This window comes from Molossus molossus, unplaced genomic scaffold (assembly GCF_014108415.1).
Source record: "Molossus molossus isolate mMolMol1 unplaced genomic scaffold, mMolMol1.p scaffold_m16_p_4, whole genome shotgun sequence".
In the NCBI taxonomy this organism is placed as follows: Eukaryota; Metazoa; Chordata; class Mammalia; order Chiroptera; family Molossidae; genus Molossus; species Molossus molossus.
The window spans coordinates 116,935,123-116,949,325 of NW_023425377.1; positions in this window are offsets into that span (position 1 = coordinate 116,935,123).

A 14,203-nucleotide genomic window follows, 5' to 3' on the forward strand; every position below is an offset into this window, starting at 1 on the left:
AAATGGTAAGATTTCATTCTCTTTATTGGCCAAGTAAATTTCACTGTATGTATGTACCACCAGTTTCTTATTCACTCCTCTAGTGAGGGCACTTGGGTTGCTTCTGTATCTTGGCTATTTTAGGTAACACTGCAATGAGCACAGGGCACACCTATTCTTTTGAATTCGTGTTTCAGGTTTCTTTGTTATCTACTCAGAACAGAATCACTGGGACCTAGGCAGTTCCATTTTCAATTTTTTGAGGAACCTCCATACTGTTTTCCACAGTGGCTGCACCAGTCTGCATTCCCATCAACAGTGGAGGAGGGTTCCCGTTTCTCCACATCCTCACCAGCACCTGTTGTTCATTGATTTATGATGACAGCCATTCTGAGAGGTGCGAGGTGATATCTCATTGTGGCTTTAATTTGCATTTCTCTGATGATTGGTGACATTGAACTTCTTTTTATATATCTGTTGACCATCCATATGTCCTCTTTGAGGAAGTGTCTATTCAGGTCCTTTGCCCATTTTTAACTGTATTCTTTCTTTTTGATCATATGGTTTTAATAAGAGTGAATCAGGATTATGTGATACTGTGCAACTAGGGTGGGTGGAAGGGGTGATAATTAATGATGGATTCTGAGAAAGATTTCTAAATTGAATTGACATTTAGAATAAGACCTGAATGAAGAGAAGGAACTGGTTTTATAAATAAAGTGATAGCAGAGTAAAAAAATAAATAGGGAAGCAAATGCAAAAGACCAGGGTTTTGGTCACACACATAAAAAACCTGTGAGGCTGGTGTAGGCTCTGTTAAGAAGTCTGGATTTTATCCTGCTTTATGAGGGTACCTAACTGACACAAGCCTTAAGTGCTGGGTAGAAGGGTGAACCCACTGGAGAGGTGGTAGTAACTTGCTATCATGCAATTTTCTTTTTATCCTCACCCGAGGCTATTTTTCCTTTTTTTTTTTTTTGTACAGATAGAGTGGGAGGGAGAGAGAGGAAGGGAGAGAGAGGGAAACATCGATGAGAAGGGACACATCGAGTGGCTGCCACCCGCACGACCAGCCAGGGCCGGGGACAAACTGCAACCGAGGTACATGCCCTTAGCGGGAACCAAACCCGGGTCTCTCTGTACCGGAGGCCGACGCTCTAACCGCTGAGCCAAACCGGCCAGGGCGCTATCATGCAATTTTCAACAGAGAGGGGAGCCCTCTCTGGTCGTGAACTGTGCTGACCATATATGAGCCTCATGGACATATTTGCTATGTGTGTGTCAAGAGTTAACAATGGCTATTCTTTTGCCTAAAGGATTACATTGTCTGCCACTTTCATAAACTGTCTCAGATTACAAAGATGGAAGAGAGTACATGGTGGATAAATGGTGATGAAAAAAAATAATATAAAAAAAATCTAAACAACAAAAATTTACATGTATACAAATACTGGACTGCACTAGATCTGCATTTGTATTTCTTTTATTGCTGTCTTTTTCCATTGTGTTTTGAAATTGTTGGATGAACATTGATTTGTCTTCATTAATTTTCCCGTTCCTTGAGAGTTTACATCTTACTCATTTTATGAGTTTAATGTTTACTAAGTGAATAAATATTATACTACAAAATATTTGTCATTTATAGCTGATGGATGTTTTGCTTTTCAGTATGGAAAGCCTTGTCTTTGCCTCTATAGTATTCTATTTTTGAAAGACTCCAGAGTTAGTTACCAAACATTACAAATTCTACAATGGACAAAGACTTTTATCATTAGAACCTGACAAATAAGCATCTGGGGCATTCTTTCTGTTTCTTAGCTCAGTTTCTAAAACTGAAACTTGCATAACAGAAGCTATGTCCACAAATACAATTCTCAGCATTGTAAATTTCCATCTAACACAAGAATTTGTGAAGAAAAACACTCACCGAAGATAATGCTGTCCAATAGTGCATAATGCTATAAAAATGATGCACCAAATAGAAACCTCCAGCACTGCACTGATGATCACTCTCTCTCTCTCTCTCTTATTTTCATTACAGTATATGCCTCAGAAATCTCCCAATTACTCTGATATTCTCCCTTGAAGGCATTCAAGTCTTCAGGGTAAACCTCCTATTATCAGATATGGGCTTTGATGTGAGTGCTTTTATTTCCTGCCACTTTGTCAACCTTTTCAGTACCTGAGTCTGCAAAATTGCACATTAGGAATGGCTAAAATTTGGCTCCAGAGAGATGCAGCAAAATGAAACTATTATGCTTATTGCCTCCAGGGCAGATTCTGGTGTAGAGATCAACATGCTGTGTATCACCCAAATGATGGGACTCAGAGTGCGGGCCCTGGGTAGAGAGGTTCTGTCCTGGAGTGATATTCCTGGATCTCTAGTTTCAGGTAAAGTTCACAGCATACTCTGTAGATTTGCTTTTAGCATTGCAATAAGAATCCACAAGCTGTGGTTCAGTACAGGACAAGAAGTGTTATTTATTATGATGACCGCATTTAGTCATCACACTGCAGACCATGGCAAAGTATTGGCCAAGATGGTCATTGATTACAGTCCCCTGCCGTAATACATTTAATGACATTCTTCTTCTTAAGAATAAATAAATGCAATAAAAAGTGCCCATGTTCTTAAATAAGTCCCATCTAGTTATGTCCTGTGTGCATATTCCTCAGAGTATATATTTTACATTATTGCCACATATAAAATATGTAACTCTTGGCAAGTCACAATGATATGTTTTGTTCAAAATTTGTGCCAGTGTGCTATTGATGTTGCCACTAAAAATTGGAGAGGCGTGTCTGTTATTAGTACTGCCTCTAAGGGGATAATGGAATGATAATTGTATGTTGTCACTACTCATTTATCCTATGCCAGGAGGTATTAAAAGAGGGCCTAGATTACAATGAAATCTTGAGGGTAAAAAAAAGCAAAAATTATAGGGAAAAACCTGTGTTTGTTTTCTTAAATAAGGAGGGAAGGGAATTTTCTGAACTGTTTAGACATACAATTCAAAAATATTCAAATTGTCGCAAGCACTGTGACAAATGTAAAAATATAATATAGGTGATAATGCAATGTATTAACATTTTAATATTTTAATATTAATATTAATATTTTTTAAAGAAATGGAAATATGCACAGGCCAATCTTGAAGACTGGTGCCATGAAATTTCTGCCTAAATTACTTTGCCTCTGCTTATCTCTTTTCTACTTGTTTAACACTATTTTTGACTTCATTCATTCTACTATAGCCTTTATCTATTAGATTGTGCCCCTGGACATTTGTGTTTACTTTTCCACTTACTCTGCTACTCATATATTTCCATTCCTGTCCCATCTACAAATCTGTATTTCATTTAGAAAATCCACAATAAATAGTACCCCACCCCAGGAGCATGCCATCAGGTATTGTCTCCATGAACAAGGCAGACAGTGTTCCTTAATTCCCAGAGTTTTTATCATATGGAGGCAGAGACATTTTAAGGGTGAATGTGTAAGTAGAATAATCTCTACCTATCCCTAATAATAAAATAGAACAAAGGCAACAATATACTGTAATAAACGTTATCTGAATGTGCTCTCTCTCAGACTATTTTATTGTACGGTACTCGGCCTTCCTGTGATGATGTGAGGGGATGCGGTGCCCATGTGATGACACGAAGCGAGGTGAACAGCGTGGCATTGGGGTCCAGCACGAGGCTACTTCCGACCTTCTAAGGCTTCTCTGGGCATGTTCGAATCGCCAGCATCACTACTCTTGCACTTTGGGGCCATTAGGAAGTAAAATAAGGGTGACTTGACACTGCGCTGGGGACTCTGGACAAAGGGACGATTCACTCCCAAGCAGGATGGAGCAGATAGCACGAGATTTCACCCCTCAGAAAGGTGCACAATTTTTTTAAAAAAAACTATTAAGTGTTTATTTCTGCGATTTGCCAATGAATATTTTCGGACTGCAGTTAACTGTAACAAACTGGAAAGCGAAACGAAGGACAAGGGGGGACTACTGCTCTAAGTTCTGTTTGTGCCTTTTAAGAACCATTTGCACAAACTTAACTCCATCTCAAAAACCACTGTTTCTTTAGCCTATTGTGTTGCAGGCTCCTGAACGCTTCTGTCAATCATTCCTCCTCTAGCTGATTTCCATCTGCCCAAAATGTCCTGACACCCACTGACTGGCCATGTCTCTTTTATCATTCTCTTTGTTCGTAAGGGGTTTATATTATTCCATTTCCTAAAATATAATTAGTATTCCTTTACTTTTGTTTTAACGGTGTTGGGAGTATGTCATAAACACATGTAGTCAATTTGCTCTGTTTTATAAGCATTGTTCATAAATGATTAAAAACAGAATCATAATAAATTTCAAGAAAATAACATCTTCAAATAGAGACTTTTATTTATTATTTCCTTTGTCATCGTAATTTGAAATTAAATACTTGTGGAAAGATTTTCATGTGCCTTTCAAATAATCAAGAGCTTATATGAATGAGTGTATGTGTTATAATTGAGAATGATTTTGTGTAAATTGACTTAATGATATGCATCGATTTAGATACCTTAGCAGATATTTGCATACAATAATTCCATTTTTTTTTAAATTTAAATAATGAGATAGCATCGAGGGACCTGGAGAGTATTATGCTAAGCAAAATAAGCCAGTCAGAGAAAGACAAGTATCATATAATGAACAAAATAAACTGAAGAACAAAATAGATCCAGAGACATGGAAGCAAGGAACAGACAGGCGAGCCTCAGAGGGAGGGGGTGAGGGGGCAGGAAGAAATAAACCAAAGAATTTATATGCAAAAATGCATAACCATTGGACACAGACAATAGTGTGTGTGGGGGGTTGGGGAGGATGGGGTCAATGGGAAAAAAAAGAGGACATCTGTAATTCTTTCAACAACAAAGATAAATTGAAAAATAAACAAATAAAAACAAAGAATAAATTATAATAACATTCCTTTAGTAGGACATTTCAAATTATGAAGAAAGTAATATTACCATTGAACATTTTTATCATGAGCATTATGCTTTCTCCAAATTGTGCTCTCTAATTTATAGTTAAAGTCTTTTTAGTGAAGTAACATAAATTCAATACATGAATTAAGGTCTTGTATAAAAGAAAAAACTTTTTTCTATTTTGCAATCTTATTTTTAAATTTGTCTTTGTTGTTGAAAGTATTACAGATGTCCCTCCTTTCTTCCCCCATTGACACCCTCTTCCCCGCTCCCGCTGCCCCATCCACGCCTTCACCACGCTGTTGTCTGTGTCCATTGGTTGTGCAGAGATGCATGTTATTCGGTTTATCTCTTCCCTCCCCACCACCCCCTTCCCTCTGAGGATTGTCAGTCTGTTCCCTACTTTCATGTCTCTGGATCTATTTTGTTTATCGGCTTATTTTATTCATTATATTCCACAAATAAGTGAGGTCATGTGGAACTTGTCTTTCTCTCTTTGACATTTCACTTAGCATAATACTCTCCAGGTTCCTCCATGTAGTCTCAAAGAGTAGAAGATCTTTCTAACAGCTGCATAGTATTTCATTGTGTATATGTACCACAGCTTTTTTATCCACTCATCTATTGATGGACACTTGGGTTGTTTCCAGAACTTAGCTATTGTAAATAGTGCTGCTATGAACATGGGGGTACATATATTCTTTCTGATTGGTGTTTCAGGCTTCTTAGGGTATATTCCTAGAAGTGGGATCACTGGGTCAAATGGTAGTTCCATTTTAATGTTTTAAAGAAACACCATATGTTTTCCATAGTGGCTGCACCAGTCTGCATTCCCACCAGCAGTGTACTAGTGTCCCCTTTTCTCCACACCCTCGCCAGCACGTTTGATGATTTGTAGATGGCAGCCATTCTGGCAGGTGTGAGGTGATACTTCAAGGTTGTTTTAATTTGAATTTCTCTGATGATTAGTGACATTGACAATTTTTTAATGTCTCTGGTCATTTGTATGTCCTGTTCGGAGAGGTGTCTATTTAGGTCTTCTGTCTATTTTTTTAATTCGGTCCTTTGTATTGTTTTTGTTGCATTGTATGAGCACTCTATATATTTTGAAAATTAACCACGTATACAATGTTTCATTGGCAAATATGTTTTCCCATACAGTCGGTTCCCTTTTCATTTTGATGCTGGTTTCTTTTACTGTGCAGAAGTGTTTTAGTTTGATGTAGTCCCATTTATTAATTATTTTTCTTTGTTCTAGTCCTAGGCAATGTATCAGTGAAAATTCTGCTTCATCTGATGTCTGCAATTTTGCTGCCTACATTTTCTTCTAATATTTTTATGGTTTCATGACTTATATTTAGAAAAATACTTTTTAATTTTAAAATTGGGAGTGTCAGAGGTTGTTCAGAAAAATAAAAATGGGTATCAGTTTTCATCATTGTTTATCAAACTGTTAGTTAAAATGTCTTTTTCCTAAAACACATTAAGTTTAGTCCTGTTTTACAAACTGAATTTGTAAGAGACGTAAATGTTGTTTAGTTCTTAGTGATAAATACACATATAATATTTAGTGACCTCATTTATAAAAAGTCACATATTTAGGATTGAGTAGGAGTCTTGGAATTTAGAACAGGAATGCAAAAAAGCACAGGCTTAGATATGACACCCTTCAGCACAGAAAAGGCTAATCTGCAGAAAGCAATACACTCAAATTCCTAAAATCAATTTTTTTAGTATGTGATTAGTAGGTAGTGATTAACCTATTGCTATATTTCATATTTGCATTAGCCTCAATATATATAACCCACAGAAAAAAAAGTGAATTACTGAGAGATCCATTTGTTTTGAGTTGAATGAGAATTGAAGTCACTGATTTGACACCAAATCTTTAAGGTATTTAATTTATTGATTTAATGTATTGCCTTGTCTAGTGCCAAACACATTGTTAGACATTAAAGAAGAAAATGATTAAGATGAACATTATCTCTGGTCTCATCTAGGCTACAAATCTACACACATAGGTTATGATCACACACACACAAAAAAGTCAATATTACTCCTGTAAATATTTAAAGTAGTAAAAATACTTTTTTATATTATATCCCACAAGAAGTATTATAAAATTATCATTATGAATTTTCTTTGAAAACTGGGAAAACTACTTTAAATGCACACTTATAATTTAAAACAATAATACATATTTTCATACATATTAGGTATGGCTACAAGAAAGGGGAACTTTTTAAAAATAAAAAAATAAAGATTTTTTAAATATAAGGTAGCATGTTACTTCAAACCAGTCATCTTGGAGGAATACACAAATATTCTAATTATCCCCCTTTGTTAGTCTAGGTTCCCAAGAAAACAACTAAGCAAGGGAGGAAGAGAAACTGAACTGGGGAAGGAGAAAAATAAAAAATAAGGTGACATTTTAGTGAACTGGCCACAGCCTCACAAAAACACGGCACATTAGTTCATGTGGGACACCTCCAGCCAAACCACCGAGAATCCCCACAGCTCCAAACATTTGGTTGGAAGTGGGAAGAGCAAGACTCTTATGTTCTGGCTCCTTGATCAGAATCTCAGTGGCAGTTCTACTGGGTGGTAACTTGCCTGCATTTCTATGTTTCAGATGTGACCCCTCTTGGCAGCTGTGAGGAAGTCAAGGCCTCCTCCCAGGGTTCACCCAGCGATGGTCCAAGCAGTGGACTCCCTTGTTAATTTGCACCCCTACTAGTTGTCCCAGGTCTGTAGGACCTCTGTGGAACTGATGGCTGAATTGCCACACTGTGAGATAAGCCACTCTGGAAGGAAACTGGGCAGCTGTTGTGGGAAAGAAGGGTGGAGAAACAAAGGGGCCAGGGGGGCCAGTTGGGTGCAAAAGCGAAGTCCAACACTCCCGTAATTTTCTCTCGACCTCTTTTTGAAGAGTGTGACTCAGGTGTTTCAAATATATTTTTCTTTGGATTTAATGGCAACATATTTTTGTACATTTCTAACATTAAGTTAGTTATCATAGTGAAAATTAACACTAGTACTGACGTTAAAAACGTTGATTTCAATTCAGGCCACATTTTAGAAGGGTCTCTTGCCACTTTCCAGCCACGAGACCTTGGACCAGTTACTTAGCTCTCTGCGGCCTTCGTTTCCCCATCTATCAAGGTGGGTAACAATGGAGCCAGCGCAAAGGTTTGTTGTGAACCTTAAAAGGGCTAGTGAATGTACATGAAACTTGGCACATAGTCGAAGCTGATCAGAGTGCATGTTCTGAGTGCATGTGTGTCTCTTCAGAGTAGCCTTGAAAGGCGAGGTGGGAAAAGACGTGTCGGGAAGGGGAAGAGGACGCAGAGATTTGGAGATGGGGGAGTAAACAGCATATTCAGAAATCTTTGAACAGAGCAATTGCTAGAATCCAAGGATCTGAGTAGGAAGACATTAGAAATAAAGTTGAAGAAGTAGATTAGGACCAGGCTGAGGTGGGCTGAAGAGTTTACAACCTCAGATATAATAAGGAGCCAAACGATACATGTATGCAGAAAAATTAGATGACCAAGGTAGTGTTTTAAGAATATTTACCTTGTGAATATAAAATATAATGAAATAGGGGAAAACTGGTTGGGGAAGGGGGCATTTAGGAGTCTTTAATTTTAAAGACTTTACGTTAAAATGTCTTGGATTGAGATAGTTTAAAATGGGTCTGTATGCCTGTAAGAGAATAAATCTCTCTCCTTTTTTAAGAAAATGGAAAGCAAAATAATTACGTGGTAGAGAAACTAGTCAATTGGTTACATCGTTTCTGGAATTTTAAAATTGCCTGGGAACTTCAAAGTCTAAGTCATAAGAAGCTGTACGTGTTCCAGATGAATTTCTTGGCATGCTCAGCCTCTGATAAAAGCAGATGTTCAAATACCCTGAGACTGCCATGTAGGAAAGGTGCTGGGTACATGCCTAAACTATCAGTCAGTAATTCAGCTGAGCTAGACTTATAGCCATCCTCCACAAGGGCGTATTTTATACATATATCCGGGGGGAGGGCAAAAGTACTTTTACAGTTGTGAGCACGGGAAACACGAAGTCTATTCTTATATTATTATTTATTAATTATTGTGTTATTTTCCACAGTAACAACTGTCAGCCTACTTTGCCCACTTCTGTGTATATATGTAAATGGAACTTCCTTTAAACTTCCAGTTAAGACCACTAGCCAGCTACCCTTCACGGAGTGACATTCATTGATGCCACATGGACAAAAAGACTCATGCAGCAGGCCCTGCTCATAATCCTGACTCATAACTCCAAACCGTGACAGGTAATAAAATAGCCATTGCCTTAAAGTACTAAATTGGGGGGTAAGTTGATCATAGATATAATGAATAAAGAGTTTAGAAAATAACAACCCTATTCATCGTTTGGAATCTCCAGTTGCACCTACAGTGTATTTAATATATGTATTTATGTGTAGTAATCAAACTAAAGTCAAGACATATATCTTATACTAAGTTTTAAAACTATAGTAAAACTTAGCCTGATAAATGTAAAATATAAAATTTGGCAAAAGACAGCAGAAAAAATGGAAGAGTGGAAAATTAATTAGTGATAATTTAATAGAAGAGCTATATCGGAATTTGATAGAGAAATAATTTAAAGGCAATAAGAATGAACTTAATTAGGAAATGATATCTACTTATCTTACACAGAATGTATAATTTATGTTATCTTATGAAATTAGAAACATGTGTGGTATGGCTAGAGAATGTGTGTTAATTCAATCCAAAGAAGTTAATTACTCATATGAAAATGGAAAACAATTAGAGATTTTTAAGCAAAGGACATTGGACAGTGTGCACTCAAGAATACTAACCAGACGGTGCTCTGTAATGTGAATTAGTCTAGAAAAGAACAAATGTACAAAAATAATATTAAAATTATCACACTAATCCAGCAATTGATTGTGAATATCTCAACCAATAGAAATGGAAAGTCAGAAGACTGACATAAATTACTTGAGTGGATTTAATACCTTATGGTGACTGAATGAAGGTGATAAGGAAAAGAGGGCTTTGAGCCTGAGTTATTCAGTAAAACCCGATGACATCATCAGATTCTGAGAAGACAAGGAATAAAAGGAAGTTTTGGGAAACAAAATATTTAACCTCTCTGAAATATGATAAATTATGTCTTAATGTTTCCTACTCTAAAGTTACCTATATTAATGACAACTTGAATGTTACACAATTGGAATATTTTGAAATTTGTAATATGTTTTGGAAATTCTATTATAAAAAAATACTGCCCTGGCCGGTTTGGCTCAGCAGTTAGAGTGTTGGCCTGCGGTCCAGAGGAACCCGGGTTCGGTTCCCACTAAGGGCACGTACCTCAGTTGCAGTTTGTCCCTGGCCCTGGTTGGGTCATGTGGGTGGCAACCACTCGATGTGTCCCTTTCACGTCGATGTTTCTATCTGAACAAAATATGGAAAAATGTCCTCGAGTGAGGGTAATAAAAAAAGATTACTTTATAAAAAATACTCTTCTTGTTATATTTTTGGGTCTTAAAAATCCTTTAAAACCTTTTGAAATTTATTTTTTATGAATGTGTCTACCTCTTACTGGCTCCATGCTTATATTTATAGTTGCATCTCAGACTAATTGCACCTCAGAAGGAATAGGAAAACCATGAGCAAGAGGCTATTCATTAATTCTGGTAAGGAAGCTGCAACTTCTCCATTACTGATGAGATATTGAGCAAAAATCATTGACAATTATATCTCTTCTTTCATTCCTTTGTATTTATATGGTGTCCTATTGATTCAAAGCTCACAATATTTACTGCATTTCTGTTGTGCATGTACAAATACACACAGTACTGCTTCATTGCAAGTTCTATTCCTTGCATTCCTTATGCAATTAGAGCATTTAAGAAGAGAATAGAAACCTAGTTCAATGAGTAAGAAGAAAACGAGAGCATCCACAGTTGTATGGTACTTAAACTTTAAAATATCTACAAATAGAGTCCTCAAACTCCTACAGGATGCCTAAACACCTGACCGATGAGATGGAAATGCAAAGTAGCTTAAGTATTTTAATTCCCTTTGCTCAGAGTCAGAATATATAACCATATAGTCATAAACTGAATATATGGGCTGCATAAGATATTTTCTCCTAAAATGTTTTTCAATAAATGATCCCAAAGCACTTTTAAATACCTAAAAACCTAAATTTGAAGAAGCTTATCAAGATATATCTAGTGACTGCAATCCACGCCTGCAGTGGACTAAAATAAAAGTTTTCGGGTTTTTATTTTCATATTAGAGTCAAAATCTCAAGGATTGTATGTTTGATAGAGACTGCAGGGCATACACACATGTATGACTTGAGGGGCTGGTTGGCTTTCAGGAGTTCTGGGAACTACCTACAGCGTCAGTTTGCTTTACCGGAGGAAGAGTGGTAAATAGTCATTAATTTTTTCTCTTTTCTTTCTCTACATCAAATATTCAAAACACAGATATGAGGTGGAATGCTATCCTATAATCCCAAAGCTTGCAAGCTGCTACATCCAATGTATTCTATTGGTCTTCAGTGTATTCTATTCATCTACTGCATATTCCTACAAAATCCTTCTTTCCTAAAAACCAAAACATGCAACAAAGAAAAAAACATTACTAAGCGCCATAGTCAAATGTATCTCACTGAAGAAGCTAGAGTCCAATTAAGTTTATTTGGCCTCAACCCAATGCTAACCATTAGAACCAACAAAATCCCAGATGTTAGAAATGTAACTGAGTTTCTTTTTAAATATATGGCTCATTATCTCCAAATACAAGAGTGTATAAACTTCTGTCTTTTTCTTATTCTACATGCTATCTACAAACAAAACAAAATAGATTAGACTCCCAAAACATAGTAAATATATTTGTTCTACAGATTATATTAATATATACATAACTATACATGATTAAACATGTTTGCACATTATGTTATTATATAATGTACGCATGAATGAATGCATGCAAAATAGACACCTCAGAAGAGAAAACATTTTAATATATCTTTCTAGAAATCAAGTAAATCACCCTGGCTGGTTTGGCTCAGCAGTTAGAGCGTTGGCCCAGGGTCCAGAGAGTCCCGGGTTTGGTTCCCGCTAAGGGCACGTACCTCAGTTGCAGTTTGTCCCCGGCCCTGGTTGGGTCATGCGGGTGGCAACCCCTCGATGTGTCTCTTTCACGTGGATGTTTCTCTCTCTCTTCCTCCCATTCTATCTGAACAAAATATGGAAAAATGTCCTCGGGTAAGGATAAAAAAAATTTAAAAATCAAGTAAATCATAATGCAGAGGTCTCTGGAGATTTTTGCCCAATTTACCACAGTTTATCCTCAGATCTATAGGATTCATGGTTTATTTATGATCTATTGCCTGGCAATAGGACAAGCCAGAGAAAAAAGACCTGTTTTTTGTTTTTGTTTTTGTTTTGTTTGTTTTGTTTTGTTTTGTTTAAATCTTGTTCTTTTGATTGTGGTTTGTAATAAGATGATTTCCTTGCCACGTTAGACTAAAATCCCCAGTAAAATTACCTATAAAATGGTTTTGTTTTTATTTTGGACCATCTGGTGGTTTCATTATTATGCATATCGTTATACATGAACATTTTTGGAAGTTTACGTATTAGAATTGCAAACACATATTTGGAATATGTTATTTTTTAAACTGATAATTGTTTGTTAAAATAAACACATACCTTTAATATAACAAAATTGTGCAATCCACATTTCTATATTTTTCAAGAGAGAATGGACTATATCATTGTGACAATCTTTAATATTAACTTTTATTTTTTAATTTTGTCAAAATAATGGACTTTGATTAAAATTATGCTAAAATATGTCACTTTTCCTACATCTCAAAGAGTTTTAAATAAAAAATAATATTCAATGATGACTTTAGATATTATTGATATACAGATTAAAATAAGGGATTTTTTTTGTTGTTTTTTGACTATTCTTTAAAGAATTTGCTCGCATAATATTTCAAGAGATTTCTGGTTACACCAGTCTTAGATATAAATATATTTAGCTACATATACAATTTAAATAAGTTAAATTGCACGTCTATTAATGACAGTGTCATAAAAATAGATTGTTATAAATAAATGGGGAGAGCAGATTTTAGTAATTGCCACACTCCAATCAACAAGAGGAAAAGCCACAGTTAGGAGTCTCTAATCAGTGTTTGGTGTTTGATGTTGACTGCATTATGCACTAACACTGTTAAAATGCCTTTTTAAAAAATTTATCATTTTATTTTAGAAATAAGATGTATTTCAGTTTACTTCTCTGAGTAAAAATATAGTCTTAGATAATAAAATCAAGGTGATGATGGGTTGCTTTCATAAAAGAAGGTAAGTAAAATTTTATTCTCAAGTGGTTCTCTTATTTAGCAATGTCTCATGACCCTTGAAAATGATGAAAGCAAAAGCTAGTGTACAACTTATCCACTTATTCATGAATATGTGTTTGGGTTTCAATCTGAGAAAAACGTAAGAATAAATCAATTTCTAAAACAGACCATTCAAGTAATAAAGCACATTGCACTTTGCCCAGATTGGAACAGATATCTGAAATCAGTTGTCAGAGGCCTCTGAATGGGAGATCATGAGAGAATCTTCAGGGATCCACTAACTATGGAAAACAATGAGAATAGCAGTAAATACCAGGCTTTCTGTAATTATGTCCAGAATAACTGCTTAAAATAGCATAATGTGTCCAACATTATGAATTTTATTCTAGCCATGGTTTCAATTTTATGCACCTATTTTGTTAAATGAAACAAACATCACCATTATCAAAGTCATGGAAGACATTATGTATTTCTGACAAAAATAATTATTAGTTATTCAATATGCTAAAAAGTAAATAATATAAGATTTGTGGTGATTAAAATTTAGCTCCTTGATTTACAGTCTTTTTAATGAAATATTTTTAAAACAGTAACAAAAAAATGTATAAGCAAGCAGTATGTTATTTAAAAGCTCACCTCTGCATCAGTATGAGTCTTCTTCATAAATAAACAGAAAATACACACACCATTGTCAGCTTACTTAAGTATTGGGAACTCCTCCTTAGCTGAATACAATTAAAATTTTTGTTTAAATTAAAAATTAACTTAGTATACAGAACACTAGAAATCTAAATACAGTTTTATATTCCTTTTAAAAGCACATTTCTGTCTTTTATTAATGTTCAAAAATGTTTCTTGATACCA